The sequence below is a fragment of the Lycium barbarum genome, chromosome 12 (genome assembly GCF_019175385.1).
Source record: "Lycium barbarum isolate Lr01 chromosome 12, ASM1917538v2, whole genome shotgun sequence".
Taxonomy (NCBI): domain Eukaryota; kingdom Viridiplantae; phylum Streptophyta; class Magnoliopsida; order Solanales; family Solanaceae; genus Lycium; species Lycium barbarum.
In genome coordinates this window covers 29,268,859-29,284,045 of record NC_083348.1, presented here as the reverse complement: position 1 = coordinate 29,284,045, position 15,187 = coordinate 29,268,859, and the positions used below count along the sequence as shown (strand labels likewise).

Genomic DNA, 15,187 nt, shown 5'->3' with positions numbered 1-15,187 from the left:
TATGTTATTTATTATTTCGTAATTTTTCATATTTTAGGATTCGGCGCCAGTGGGTCCATCAGAGCCACCCACTCAGGCATTTTCTCATGGGTCTGCCGAGCCACAGGTAAGATTTTTAGTAAATTAATTTTACTCAATATAAGGTGAATATTACTTTAATTTTTAAAATATTTATTTGGACCTCAAATAGCACACCGCTCCAGCTTCAGCCTGTCAGCATCCCGTCCATGAGACTACTTCATATTCTGCACCAGACTCACCTCAGGAGCCCTCTCAGGAGCCTACTCAGCCACCCATCGATACACAGGTTTGATTGTTTAACAAACATTAATATATTCAATATAAATAAAAATATATAAATAAAATTGGTTCTAATTTTTATATATTTTTCAGGTTCATCCTTTGGCGCCTGCGGTCACATCTCTCGACGAGGATGAGGTCTCATCTCCCAATGTGGATCAGCAGGAGATTCCGAGCATACCAGCGGGACTAGATCCCAAGAAGAAACACGTTATACTCAAGGGCGCGAGGGCGAGGGGAAAAGCGGATGATCATGGCTTAGAGCACCCTCTTATTAAGAGGAGAAAGGGGATGGGGACGATGTCGAGGGCGGTGGGGATGGTATTAGCCTTAGGCCTAAGGATAGTCTCAGGCATACCACATGTGGGACCCATCCACGATAGTGTATATGCAATTAAGTTGTACAGTTTAAGTAAATATAATATATTTTTTTTGTATCTATTTATGTTTATAAATATTATCTTAGTCTTTATTATTGTTTATAACTAATTTGTGTGACATCCAAACTTGATCAAAAGAAAAATTGTGACATATTTGAAATAAAGTTACGCATTAATTTAAAAATAACACTAAACCCTAAAAATTAAAAGACTTAAAGCTAATGATAACAAGTTTTCAAACAAAAACTTACTTCGTGCACTTTTCAACCACTAAAACAACGACCCGAACTTGTGCATATCCTTGATGTATTGAACCAACATTATTAATCGCACAAACAAATAGGGTTTATATAAAATATTGACGTTCTGGAGTCTCAAAGCATAATTAATCTATGGCTAAAGTATGGAAAAAGTGTGAAATTTTTTTAAAAAAGAGAGTAATTAACCAAAAAAAAAAAAAAACAAGAAGCATAATAGCGCAGTAACTTACTGCACTATTGAATTAACCGTGTCGTTACGGTTAAGTCCCTTAACGCAGTAAATTACTGCGTTAAAGGTAATTTGGTGCCGCTTTGTTTTTGGGTATTTTGGTTCATTTGCTCTTTTTTTGGGTCATTTAGATTCCGGACTCCTATTAATAACACATATAATCATAATATAATAATATTTGCAAATAGCAAATGTTGTATTTTAAGTTTCAAGTACACTAGACTAAACCCAAAAAAAAAAAAAAGTAATTCAGGTTCAGTTAAATCAAGAGAATGGATTTTTAATTGAAATTTCTGACTTCTTATATATTATCAAAGGCAATATGATATAGATTTCACAATAAGATTTTTAAAAGATTCCATTCATCAATGATTTGCTTAAGTTTAAAATGTTGGAACATTAGCCAAAACTGAACCTTAACTTTTGAGTACTACCATATTCTCCTGGTTCGGGTGGAATTACTCATATTCAACGGATCAAACCTTAGCCCGAAGATATAGGGTGTTAGAAAGTAACAACTTTTTAGGCAAGTTTTATTAATCTGAGAACTTGTAATTCCTATAATTCTTGCAAAAGAAAATAGTAAATAGAAAAAAGAAAAAATGAAAGTGTAATTAAAGGGTTTGATGAAGACTTTTATTGGGCTTCACAAATCACACCGAATCCCTAACTACTGTCCTTATATAAAGACCGTCTTGGCAATATAACGAAGGAGGCGCCTTCCGCAGAAAGCCTATCTGTTTACATTTATTTGTTCACTTTCTTATTAGATTAAAGTTTTCCTTGTTATTTTTGGCTGATTGAGAGTGAAACGGATGATAGTTATTGTCGCCCCAGTCTTACTTGCATCCCATCTTTGGATGTCAAATATGGTGATTGACTCATTATATCTGATTCTCTCAACAATAATCTTAAAATTCCTTCTCTTTTTACTTCTCGTTTAATTTTCCCAATATCTCAAATTTATTTAGAAGGGCGCCGGTAGAGCCCCGTCTTTTTCTTTTTATCCCCATTTTTAATTTACTTTTTCAATTTTTCTATATTTTGTTATGTTTTCTGAGAGGGAAAATGATGTTTTTTTTTATTGTCATCTGACTTGCATCCTATATGTGGATGCAAAAGTAGTGATTCACTCATTATATCTGATTCTCTCAACAATTAATGTTAAAATTCCTATGGATGGGTATATTTTTTAGTTCTTGTTCCAATTTTCTTTGTGTTTTTATTAAAATCCTCTGTGATGATACTTGTCCACCTATTCTGTAGGAAACAGTGATGAATTCAAAAGCATGCACTACCATCTGATCTTATTGCATATCACAATTTTTCCTCCTTCAGATTCTTTTTCTTTTCAGAAGAAAAAACGTTGAGTTAACTTCTATCTGTAATTGATTTTTATTCTGTGATGCAATCAGTGATGAAACTTTTCCAATATAGCTGATTTTACAGTGATTAGCATTAAATAAATTCACCATCTTTCGGCTGAGATTGCTTTTTTTGCTCTTTAGTTAAAAAAAAAAAAAAAAAAACTCTGCAATAAAATGATTGATTTGCCCGTGGTATCTAATGTCCAGACTCTCCATTGTGGCTGGATGTCTCGTTTTGAGGGCACAAAAAAAACTTTTAGAACAGGTCTTGCGACACAGTTAGCTTCACAATCTAGTAAGCTCTCTGTTACTTTAACCCTGTTCATATGTATTTAAGATTACTCAATTGTATGACACCCTGTGCAGTAGTATAATGTTCTACCAAATAAGTATTAAATTTCCATTTTTTTGCGCGGATTATCTTTCTTTTGGGTAGTCTTTAATTTTTGCCTTTCGCTTAAAAAAGATAGCTGAAAATATCTCGAAGTTCTATGTTCGAATTTCTGTTCAGTAAAAAAAAAAAATTTGCAAGACAAGATTTTGCAAAAAGTATGCTGCATAAGTTAAACTTTTCTTATCTTGCAATTTTTTTTTTATTTTTATGGCTGACCGGAGTTCGAATCTAGAATTTCAAGATATTTTAGGCGTTGTGCAAAACTTAAAGACCAGCAATTTGAGAGGCCACCCCCAACGAAGGACAATCATTCAAATTGCCCTTATATTTATAAAATGGGAAAACGATACTGTGTATCCAGTCAGCCAAATTAATCTCACATTTGATCAATATTTGGGCTTAATACCATAGGCTGTTCGGGCGGCTCAAATTAATGCCAAAAAATGGCTGGCCGGCCCAACAACCCAGACGCTTAAAAAAAAAAAGACTTTTTAGTCGCCACAAAAGGGCTGCTACAGAAAAATTAGGCTTTTTAGTGACAATTAAAAAAGTCGTCACTAAAGGTTAAATATCCCAAAACATGTATAATATGTGTATATTTAGTAAGAAATATCTCAAAATATGTGTATATTTAGTAAGTATATACAAGATGATACATTTTTATATACATATGTTGGAATTATATATACACTTTATATACAAGAATGATACAGTTTGTTTATATACATATGTTGAAATTAATTATACACTTTATATACAAGAATGATGCAGTTTATATACATATGCTGGAATTAATTATACACTTTATATATAAGAATGATACAGTTTATATATATATGCTGGAATTAATCATACATTTATTATACATAAATTATATGTTAATTATACATTTATTATACACATTATACAATAATGATATGATATATTTTTTTACATATACAATAGTGATACATATTATATACCACAATGATACGGTTTCTATGATACATTTTTTATACGTATGATACATTTTTTCTATACAAGACCACATGTTGGAATTATATATACACTTCTATACAAAAATGATACATATTATATGCAAAAACGATACAACTTTCTATTCTATAATACACATTATATACACAAATGATACATATTATATACAAAAATGATACATACCTTATTGATTCATATTTTATACAGTTTCTATACATTACAGATAGGTACTGATACATATTTTTATACACAAATGATACCTATTATATACAAAAATCGCCTCAAAGTTTTTTGGGATATTTTTTTTATTAAATATACACATATTATACATGTTTTGGAATGTTTAACCTTTAGTGGTGACTTTTTTAATTGCCATTAAAAAACCTGATTTTTCTGTAGCAGCCCTTTAGTCGCCACAAAAAGTCTTTTTTATTTTATTTTTAAAGCGCCTGGGCTTTTAGTGGCAACTTTTTAAATCTTTTGTGACTTGCTATAGATTTTGGCTAGCAGAGGGAAATAGTTTATGGGATAATTTTTGGGTTTGGGAATAGATGGGCCAGCATGTGGGATTATTTATGGCCCAGTGACTATTTGTGTCCTTTCCCCTTATAAAAATTAGTTGCATGAGGCCCATGCTGAGCCTGAGCATAAACTTATGATACAAAAATAAATAAATTTAATTAAAATATACACTTATGTTGCATTTTAATATTGCACAATTAGTTTAATGTAGTGACACGTTAACCATGTTTTGTCAGTAAGTCTTCATAGTTATTAAAGTTTCTTAGTCGTATAATTGAATAATTTTTAAAGAATAAATTATTTATGTGGAATGAAGTTTGGAAGGAGGATTAGCAAATACAAAGGGACACAAGATTCGATATTCACTAAAGAAGCAAAACTTTGGAGATTTAAAACAATTAAAGGGTGTCTTCAGTTTTTTTATTTTTTATTCATGTTTGGTTAGTCAAAAATTTTGAAAAATATTTGTTTCAGAAAAGAAGTTTGTTAAAATAAGGAAAATGACTTATTTAGTAAAGTAGGAAAATCAAGTTCCACAAATGGGCTTCCACATTCATTGTGTCCTCCCTACCTTTGAATACACAAATACTCCATCTATCCCAATTTATGTGATACACTTTTCTCTTTAGTTTGTCTAAAAAAGAATGATACATTTTCTTATTTGATAACAATTTAACTTTAAACTTTACCTTTTACGTTTAAAGAGATGATCTATAACCACACAAATATCTTTGACTTATTTTAGACCACAAGATTAAAAAAATTTCTTTAAGTTCTTAAATTTTGTGGCCTATCAAACAATATCACATAAATTGGGATGGAGGGAGTAAGTAAGAAACACACATATTTCTCTTTTTTCTTCATACCGAATACACCCAAAGAGAAGATTATGGGTTACTAATTAGTAAGGCCTAATAAATGTTTTGATTAGAAATGAAACTGTGGCTTCAAAGTTGCATGAATTTTATAAAATTAAACTGTATAATACTCCTCCCGGTTCAAAATAAGTGTTCACTTAGCCTTTCCTTAAGAAAACACTAATTCATATACGAAAACACTAACTCCTAGGAAAAAAAGTATTTTGACTAAACTACCCTTAATTAACAACTCTTGCCTATTTATTGCCTTGAGTAAATTGTGACAAATCTGAAAAAATAAAATTAATTCTTTTTTTATTACGTAAGTGGACACTTATTTTGAACCGAAATAAAAATACTAAAGTAGACACTTATTTTGAATCAGAGGGAGTAACAAATAATGTACCCCTGCGTTTCACTTTACTTGCTCTTATTGACTTGACACTCCCTTTAAGAAGCTATTTAATAGGGGTTTATTTTACTAATTTATCCTTATTAATTATGCTGTGAAAATATAAGTTTGACTACAATTATTTTATATAGTTACTTAATGATAAGGGTGATATTAAAAGAAAATAATAAATCTCTCTTAATTTGTTAAAATGACAAGTAAAAATGAAAATCTATTTTTAGAATAAAGGTCAAGTAAAATAAAACAGACAGAGTAAGGTACTACATCAGTTCATTTTTACTTGTCTCTTATTTACTTGGCATTTACCTTAAGAAATCATTTATTAAGAGTAAAACATATTGGTAATTATGATTTGGAAATATAAGTTTGACTACTAATACTTATCAAAGTCCCAAGTGAAAATTGTCATAAGAAAGTAAGTAAGGGCAAAAATGAAAATGTTTAAGCAAAAAGCAACAACCACATGTAGAGGCCTCATTTGTCAAAGAGTGATGTGAGGACTACAAAATTTCATTATTTACTACTATAAATAAGGGAGAATCCCTATTTTTTGTAGTCCTCACATGAGTTTGTTTTGTCTCTTTTACCCCTAATTAAAACTTTTATGACTTTGTAAATTTCACACATTTTAGTAAATTTTAAGAACTTTAAGGATTTTTTTTACATGCCACTAAATTGATTATGTCATGGAAAAGGTCATGGTGACCCCACAAAGCACACTCATACATATTTGATTCTTTTGTGTAGAAATGTTATTAAACTTATTTTAAATTATATTTTTCCTTTAGAATTTATTATAGACACGTAAAAATTATCCCGTTAACAATTTTTATTTTAATATGGGATTAATTGTTCTATAAAAATAATTCTTATAATATAATTTATTGTTTATTGATATTATTTACCATTTATCATTCGCGTTTTTAAATTTTATTCAACCGATTAAACTTAAAGTTTGTTTTTAAAGTATTTTCTCCTGTAATTTTATTCGTACATGTTGGAAAACATAAGTAATCACAAAGATTTTATTTAAGGTATAATTAAGTTTTAAATTAAAAAATAAACGCAAATAACTTATATCATTATTAAATACTTTAAAAAGGTATCAATAATGTAAATTATAGTCCCTCTGTCTCAATTGAAAAATTTATCTTAGGACACGGTAGTTAATTAATCTAATATTACATTCCGGCTTTTAACATAAAGTTTATCTAAGAAGAGGAACTATAAAACATTATTTTTATATATATTCTGAAAATGAAAAAAAAAAAGCCTATAGCTAAAGAAAATACAATGTGACCTCCAAACAGTAACAATACTTAACAATTGCAAAATGTATATTTTTCACTTTTTAAATATTAAAAATATTTTGCTAAATGTGGGATAATCAATATTTTATATAGTTTAGAACAAAATAGTTAAGTTCAACATCAAAAGACTATTAAAACGTAGATTCCATAAAAAAGTTCATTAAATTAAAAAAGAAAAAAGGAAAAAATGTTACTTCTCGACATGATCTTTTGGAAGAAAAGAGTAAACTTAAAAGTAAGAACTTTAAGAAGAAAAAATTAAACTTAAAGTAAGAATTTTAATTTCATTGACTTTTCAGTATTTTTTTGTGGGATTTAATTTGAAAGAAGATCTACAAAAACTATCTTACAATACTAAGGCTTTAATTTATTTGTATTATTTATAAGTTAACTTTATTTATTTCATCATACTTTTCACATAGTTCAATATTGTAGTATTTTTTTGCAAAAAAATAACTTAGTCATTATGGGTTTAATTCAGAGAAACAAATGAATTTAGTTTTGCATATGACAAAATTCAAAAAATTCAGTAAATTAGAAATTAGAAGAACTTTCATGCATGCGTTTGTTTGATTTTTTTTAAAAAATCTAATGTATAAACTAAGATAAATGTTCTCCTTTAATTTGAGATACCTTTTTGTATTATAGTATTTTAGAAGTCTTTAGAAAGTGTCAAAGTTATGTTATAAAAACAAAGAAGTAAGAGTGAAAAAATTATAAAAATATCTACAAATTTACGTTGGATTGGGCCCGGGCTTAGCAACGGCCAGACAACACTAGTCCCTCTTATATATAGTTATAATATTACTTTCAACCATACAGAGAATAAAATTAATTCTAAGGATAAATTTCTACCTTTAACCAAAGAAAATGTAAATATAATCTCAAACTTACTCTTGGATATCTCACCTTATCCCCGTGTATCAAATGACCTCTTTGTGAAAACTTCTCATGGAATATTTGGCCCCTTTCAAATATTTGTAAAATCATAGTTAAAAGGTTTCTAAAATCAACTTATTTTGAAATGTGCTTTTCAAAAAGTACTTTTGGCTAAAAGCAGTTTGTATTTAACCAATTAATTTAAAAATCACTTTTGAGTAGCAATTAGTGTTTGGCCAAATTTTTAAAAAGTGCTTCTCGATTTATTTTTCTCAAAAGTGCTTTTTGGGCAAAATCTTTTTTTTTTTTTAGTTTATGAAAAACTGTTTCTGCTACCCCCCCCCCCCCCCCCCCCCCCCCCCCAAAAATACTTATTTTCTCTCAAAAGCTTGGTTAAACACCTTATTTGTTTCTAAAATAAGCACTTATTGAGAAAATAAAAACTTTTGGGAAAAAATAAGTTTAGCCAAACAGGCTATAAGTCATCCTAGACTTCAATAGAAATGACAAAAAGGTATAATAATTAACTGTGTCCGGAGCTTTTAGAACTTTTGTGGAAAAAAAAAACTATGGAGCATTTAAAACTTAATAGATGCTCTCTCCATTTTAATTTGTTTGTCTGATTTTTACTTGAAACAAATTTTAAAAAAGTAAAAACGACTTTTGAATCTTATGGTTGTTAACTAAAGATATATGGAATGTACCATAATGCCCTTTAATCTTGTGGTCTTAAACATATTACGTGAAAAGTTGAAATTAAAGAGTTGCCAAAAAAAGAAAAGAAATAGACATTCTTTTCTACAGTGGCGTACGCATGATTTTCATTAGCGGTGTCACCATTAAAAGGGATGAGCAAATGAATAACTCAATATAATGATATCATATTATAAAAAGACAACTCAAATCATATTAATAAAACCCTTATGATAATATCGCTCCATTGAAATTTAGGTTGAATTATAAATATAACAAAGAGTAGAATGAAATAAATTTAAAGTGATGAACAAATAAAAATAAAACTTGAAGCACTTAATAAAATAATTATCCTGATGGAAAATATAAGACTGCGCGAGTTCGAACGCACGACATCCAACACGAAAGGTGGAGTGCTCAACCACCAGGCCAGTGGCAACCTTCGTTTCTGAGGGGGTGTCCCTTTATGTATATCTACGCTCTATTTTCCTTTTATTTACTTTTTATGTATGTATATCTAGTAAAACAATTGACGAAGGGGTGTCACGTGACACCCCTCAAGGCAAGGTAAATTCGCCCCTGCTTTTCTGAACTGACTAAAAAGAAAAGTAAAACAAATTGAAACGGAGGTAGTAATAAATAAAATAAATGTAGTGAGAGTCCTAGTTTTATCCAAAAGAATAACAACACCACCAACAACATATCCATTGTAATTCCAATGAATACAAGAGTGAATTTTATCCTTGAGATGCCTTGAACATAAAGCGGGACTAAAAGAAGAGACGATGAGGGATGTGCTTAGGGTTTAAATCGCCCATAACATCTATACTTGCATCCGTAATACGGATGCATTGTCCTGGTGAAAGGATGGGATATACAACAGTACGTACACGTATACATCTTCAACTCTATCACATAAAATGGGACGAGATAGTCTAATAGCCTGTTTGGCCAAACTTTTAAAATAGTTTATTTTAAAAAGTATTTTTCAAAAAAGTACTTTTGGCTAAAAACAGTCTGTGTTTGGCCAATTAATTTAAAAAGTACTTTTCAGCAGCAATTAATGTTTGACCAAGCTTTTAAGAAGTGCTTTTATGTGTATTTTTCTCAAAAGTACTTTTCAAAAAAGTGCTTTTGGGCAAAAACTATTTTTTTAACTTCTGAAAAACTGCTTCTGCTACTCTCCAAAAATACTTATTTTCTTCCAAAAGTTTGGTCAAACACCTCACTTTTTTTATTTTTTAAAATAAGCACTTATTGAAAAAATAAATACTTTTGGAAGAAAAATAAGCTTTCATTTCGTCAAATAAAATCAATAATGAGTGAGCTTTAAGCAAGCATGCCGTTTCGTGGGAGTTCAATTAGTTACCGACATTATCATTAAATCATCATCTGTACAGGATGGAGTCCGACTAGTTAAGATATGACAATGTTCTGTGGATATGCCATTAGCTAGCATTTTATTAATTCCAACCAAGTGAAGCCAACCAAAGAAAACTATCGAATCACCCGATCTAATGGGACGATCCTAGTCCTACAATAGTACGTGTAGTTACGAGCATTTGTCACTTTTGACAAACACATTTACACAATGAGACTCCCAAAACAACTCTTTTAAGTTGGCACCTGTGGCCCTCACAAGTAGAGATGTCAATATGGGTTGGGCTGGTCAACCTAAAAGGCCAAAAAATTAAATGGGCTAGGACGGATTGACCTTTTTAATTGAAGGGCCTGCAAAATAGCAGCTCAATCCAGCCTTAAGCGGGCCGCGGGTTAGGACGGACCAACCCTTTAAGTTTTTTCGTCTTCCGATATAACATTTTCTAAGTGATTTTTGGTACAATTTGAACATGAAACTTTAACAATATGAAATAAAATCTTCTACCACCCATTCTTGCGCAAATTCATATCATAGAAGAAAAATATTTAAGAAAACAAATATAAATTATTATTTTTGATCACTAATTCAGATCACGTTCAAAAGAAATTAAACATAATATAAATTCTAAGACTAAAAAGTATTACTCTAGTTTCTAATTTACTACTTAGTAGTAAGTACATTCTTTTTTTCTCATTACTTTTTATCTTTTTGTTTAATTTGCTTATATATTTTTTTTAAAATTAATTAATTTATTATTCTTTTCTGGCCTCAAGGGCTGGCCTCAGCCCAACCCGTGAGGCCGGTGGGCCAAGAGAGGCTGGGCTTTTGAGCCTCACTTCTATATGGGCCAAAGAAATCCTAGCCCAATCCTATTTAAATAAAGAGTTGGGTTGGGCCGGCCTCGCGGGCCAAGCCCATATTGACAGCTCTACTCACAAGTTTTGGCACATTAGCAACATTGTTTACCCCGGTTTTGGATAATCAATTGAATTTGTAAATGGGTATAGGATATGTGTTTGGATCTCGAAGTATATTTGATAGAGAAAATAAGTGTGTGAATGTTTCGTAATTGTTATGTCCCGTGTTTTCGTATAATTGGAAATCGAGAAAATAATCAAGACTTGTGTGTTATAAGGAAATATTTTGATTCTAGTGGGTATGACTATGTTGGTTATGAAATCATTAATGTTAAGACATCGGGGAAGGCCGAGGGTAAATTTGGAATTTCAGAAATTAGTTTCGGGAATTACAAAACGGGACTTTTAATGAATTGGGCCAAGAATTGGACAACCAAAAATTGAGGCCCAAGCCTTGAAGTGGCCGACCATGGCATGGTCCAAGCCCACATTTTTAAAGGTCATGTGATATACACATGACCTATAGTGGATATATATCAATGATCCTCGGGAATTATCAAGAAGCAAATCACAAAACAAAACCTTGAGCCAAAGATAGCTCTCGGCCGAACCAAGAAAAGAAAAAAAAAAAATTCCCAAGCCTTGTGTTTGATCCAAAAATCCTTGTTCTTCACATATTGTAAAGTACTCAAGACGCTCTCCGACGGGGTACGATTAGTTTGGCGAGAGGTGCACGTTTGCGACAAGTCGGAAATTCAAGAAAAGGTATGAATTTTGTCCTTTTAATGTTATGGAATTTGTATGAATGTGTTAAGGATTGAGAATAGACGAGAATCCTGTAACTTTAGTGTATGTGTATGAGGCCGTGTGTGTATGTGTGTTTGGTATGCTAGCCGTGAGGTATAAAGTGTGTAAGGCAAGGTGGAATTGATTTGTTAGTTCGTTAGTTGCGTCGTTGTGACATTTATGACGTAAAGGATCGTTTAATGAATTGAATTGGTGTTGGAAAATGATTTCGGAACATTATCGGAAAGTATATACCTTTGGTATATTTGTGTATATCATTGTATATTTATGATGCTAAAGACGTTAAATGTGACTTATGGTTGATGTTATTGAATTTGGAATGAAACAATGCGAGTTAGAATGTTCGCCGTAAGTTTTTGATGTTTTGGATGAAATATGGAAAGTAATGAACTTCGGGAAATTTTGTATATTGTTGGAGTGTAATTGGGATGAGTTTGAATAATCTTGAATGGGTGAATGAATACAATAATGTGGGCGTAAGTTTGGAATTGTGAAGTTTGAATGAAAGTTGTCAACTTGTGTAGTAAGGTAGAACTTTGAAGTTAGAATGATTTGATTGCGATTTATGTTGCTTGTGATGTTTGGGTTGTTGTTGTTGATTTATTTTGAGCCGAGCTAAGTCTCGGGGGTGTTAGATTTATAGGGGAAATGCTGCCGAAATTTCGGTAGCCAAGTATAACCCAAAGATTGAGATATTAACTTTCATGAATAGTAACTGGTAAAAGTGACCATTTGCAGTTTTTGGACGAAACGGGAATTGAGATTTGACGAGCGTAAGGCGCAATCCAGGTATGTAAAGCTTACCTTTCCTTCTTTTGGCATGTCCTAGTTATACTAGGTTAAGATCGGACCCTCGGGGATAATTCTGCTCTTGGAAATCCGAGTTTAGTTTTGGACACTATTCATTCAGCGCAATTGAAACCTCTTCCTTACATTTGGTTGAAAGAATGTTCAAACCTTCATAACTTTTGCTATTGTGTCCGAATCTCTCCGAAACTTTCGTAGACGGCTTTATGGAGCCTAAAGTCTGTGATTTGTGTCCGCCGCCTCGATTTGACTCAAGGTGGGCCCGCAAGCCCCGAGGCTTCTCTTATTTGGTTTGTTTGGCTCATTTTCGTTCGTTATGAAAAGTAATCATTTGTCTATGACTCAGAGGTCCGTTTGAAATTTCCTATATCGTTATTGAACGTTTTGCACTATGAATGATGTTAGATTTTCGGAAAATGACCTGTGAATTGTTTTTCAAAGGTTTTGCAGTTTGGAACTTCGTAACTTCCATATATTAAATTTGATCGACCTGACTCCTACCCCGAGCCTTCTGGCGTCGGTATATACCTATATGTAATTATATGTTGAGTCCTGTAATTTACTTTTGATATGCATATGGTTTCTGCACTACTCCGTTCGTGCCATTCGCTATGATTTCGTTCGTCGGTACCCGGGCCGGCTTTGTGATCGTGCGCGCTATATCCTATTCGGAAGTATGATGTGCTACGGTTTCTGAGGCCTCGCCATAGGACCGGTTACCGTCTATGGAGTTATGATGTGATATGGCATTTGATATGTTCTGATGATGTGATACGTGTGTGATACGATTTGTCTGGAGACTGTACGGAGATTTGAAAAACTTTTGGAGTATGATGTGTTGTGGCACCAGCGTCGGGGGTGACCACGTTCCTAAGCCCTATACATGATTTTGTTTGCATTTGTACATTATCTTTCGCACAGGTTTGATTTGCTACGTTGATGTTTGTGTTTGTTCTTTCTGACTCCAGTTATGATTTGGATTTCTGTACCTTCTGCTTTACATACTCAGTACTTCTCCCGTACTGACCCCCTGTTCTTCGGGGGGCTGCGTTTCATGCCCGCAGGTACAGAAGCTCGTTTGGGTGATCCTCCGGTTTAGGCTACCTATTCTGCTATTTTGGAGAGCTCCCCTTGATCCGGAGCTTAACTTTTGGTACATACCTTTGGCTGTGCGTGTATTCTGTACATTTGTAGCTGTGTGGGTACGGCGGGGCCCTGTCCCGTCATATGTTCGTATGTTCTGTTTTGTTCTAGAGGCCTGTAGTCATGTTTGTGGGTCGTGGGTCCGGTGTGTTTGTATGTGGATCTGTTTTGCGTTCTTAAGCGGCCCGTATGCTACTGTGGCCAAGACGGCCCATGAGTTCGTACGTGTGTGTGTGCATTTGGGCGATGTATATGCCGCCACCTTTCTGATTTTGATATGACTGTTTTGCACGGGCGACCGCTTAAGACAAGTGTTCGATCAATGTTTGTGTGACGTCTACTATTAGTTTTCATTTCGAACAGCGTATGTTAAGTCTGAATGAGTCTTAATATGATGATCTGGTTTGTGAGTCTGTTTGGGGTGCCTAAGTAGGGTGCCAGTCGCGGCCCACGGGGTTGGGTCGTGACAGTAATAAAGAGGCCAATAATAGCGATTTGGTATGGATATGAATGTTTGTAGCAATATGAAATACTTGATGAAAGAAATGCAATAGGGATGAAAACAACAGATCTCCGCCGAATCGATTGTTAGAGAGAGATTTTATATATTTGCTATTACAAGTATTCTTGGAAAATGAATGAGCCAACCCCCTCAAAAGAGGGAAATGAGCTCTATTTATAGTGCTGCCTCCGTGGGCCTTGTACAACATAAGTCATTTAAAAAATAATAACAAGGACAACTCTGAACGGATTTGGTGGGATTAGGTTGGCCGTATGGTCTGACACACGCATGGTTGGTGGTTGACCATGGCACGACGCTACCGAAGTATGGCTCACGCGCAACGGCTTAACCGGACCAATGACCACGGATAATCGGACTAACGGCCTCGACCGGTCCGGTGGCGAAGAGAACGGACCAAGCAACGCCTCTGCTTAGCTCCGGTCCAAGCGTTCCTCCGGTTCAGAACTAAAAATCCTCGTGCATGCTCTCATCCTCTTCTCTCTTCGGTTCCTCGTTCCTCCGGTTTGACTCATATCCGGTTTTTACCGTATACAGATAGCCCCCACACTTTCCGGACCAACGATCTATCAGAGTAACGGGAAGTGGATGAATCATGAAACTGGTGGCCCCCACTGGCTCGTTGTTATCTTCTCGTTTTGGCGGGAACAGTTACGTCACGTTCCCCCTTTATCGGCCATGTGTCCTGTCCCGAATGGCCAGCTCTGACAACCGCCGCATGCACGTCGTTTCAAGTCATTCCACATTAATTACGGGCCTCGTGACACTCCCCGGTTGGCTGTGGGATCGTAACCGTCACAGCCCCCTACCTATATAAGGCTCCTTTCCTCTTCATTCCAACACTTTCATGATCCATTTTCTCTGCATCTTTCACTTTTCACTGCATTTCTTCGTCTTTACCATTCTCAGTTACCTTCATAGCAAATCTGCTGCTGATCCCTTACCTTATATTACGTGAAAAAGAATCAATTTTGTCACTACTTGTGCTAACTATTCTTGCTCGAGTGCTGCTTGTTTTGTGCTCTATCATCCCTCGAATCATCGGTTCCCTCGTTCTTCTTGAACTCCTCTTCCGAATCTTTATCCTTTTATAC

General features: G+C 33.6%; 2 non-coding genes across 2 annotated transcripts; both read left to right on the top strand.

Annotated features, from left to right (window-relative positions):
• The first annotated feature begins 1,977 nt into the window (after positions 1-1,977).
• On the top strand, positions 1,978-2,066 carry LOC132625379 (small nucleolar RNA U31b). Its single transcript, XR_009576811.1, has one exon. It is a non-coding gene; the product is annotated as a small nucleolar RNA U31b (small nucleolar RNA).
• A 509-nt stretch (positions 2,067-2,575) lies between these two features.
• Positions 2,576-2,662, top strand: LOC132625361 (small nucleolar RNA Z196/R39/R59 family). Its single transcript, XR_009576797.1, has one exon. It is a non-coding gene; the product is annotated as a small nucleolar RNA Z196/R39/R59 family (small nucleolar RNA).
• Positions 2,663-15,187: the final 12,525 nt, after the last annotated feature.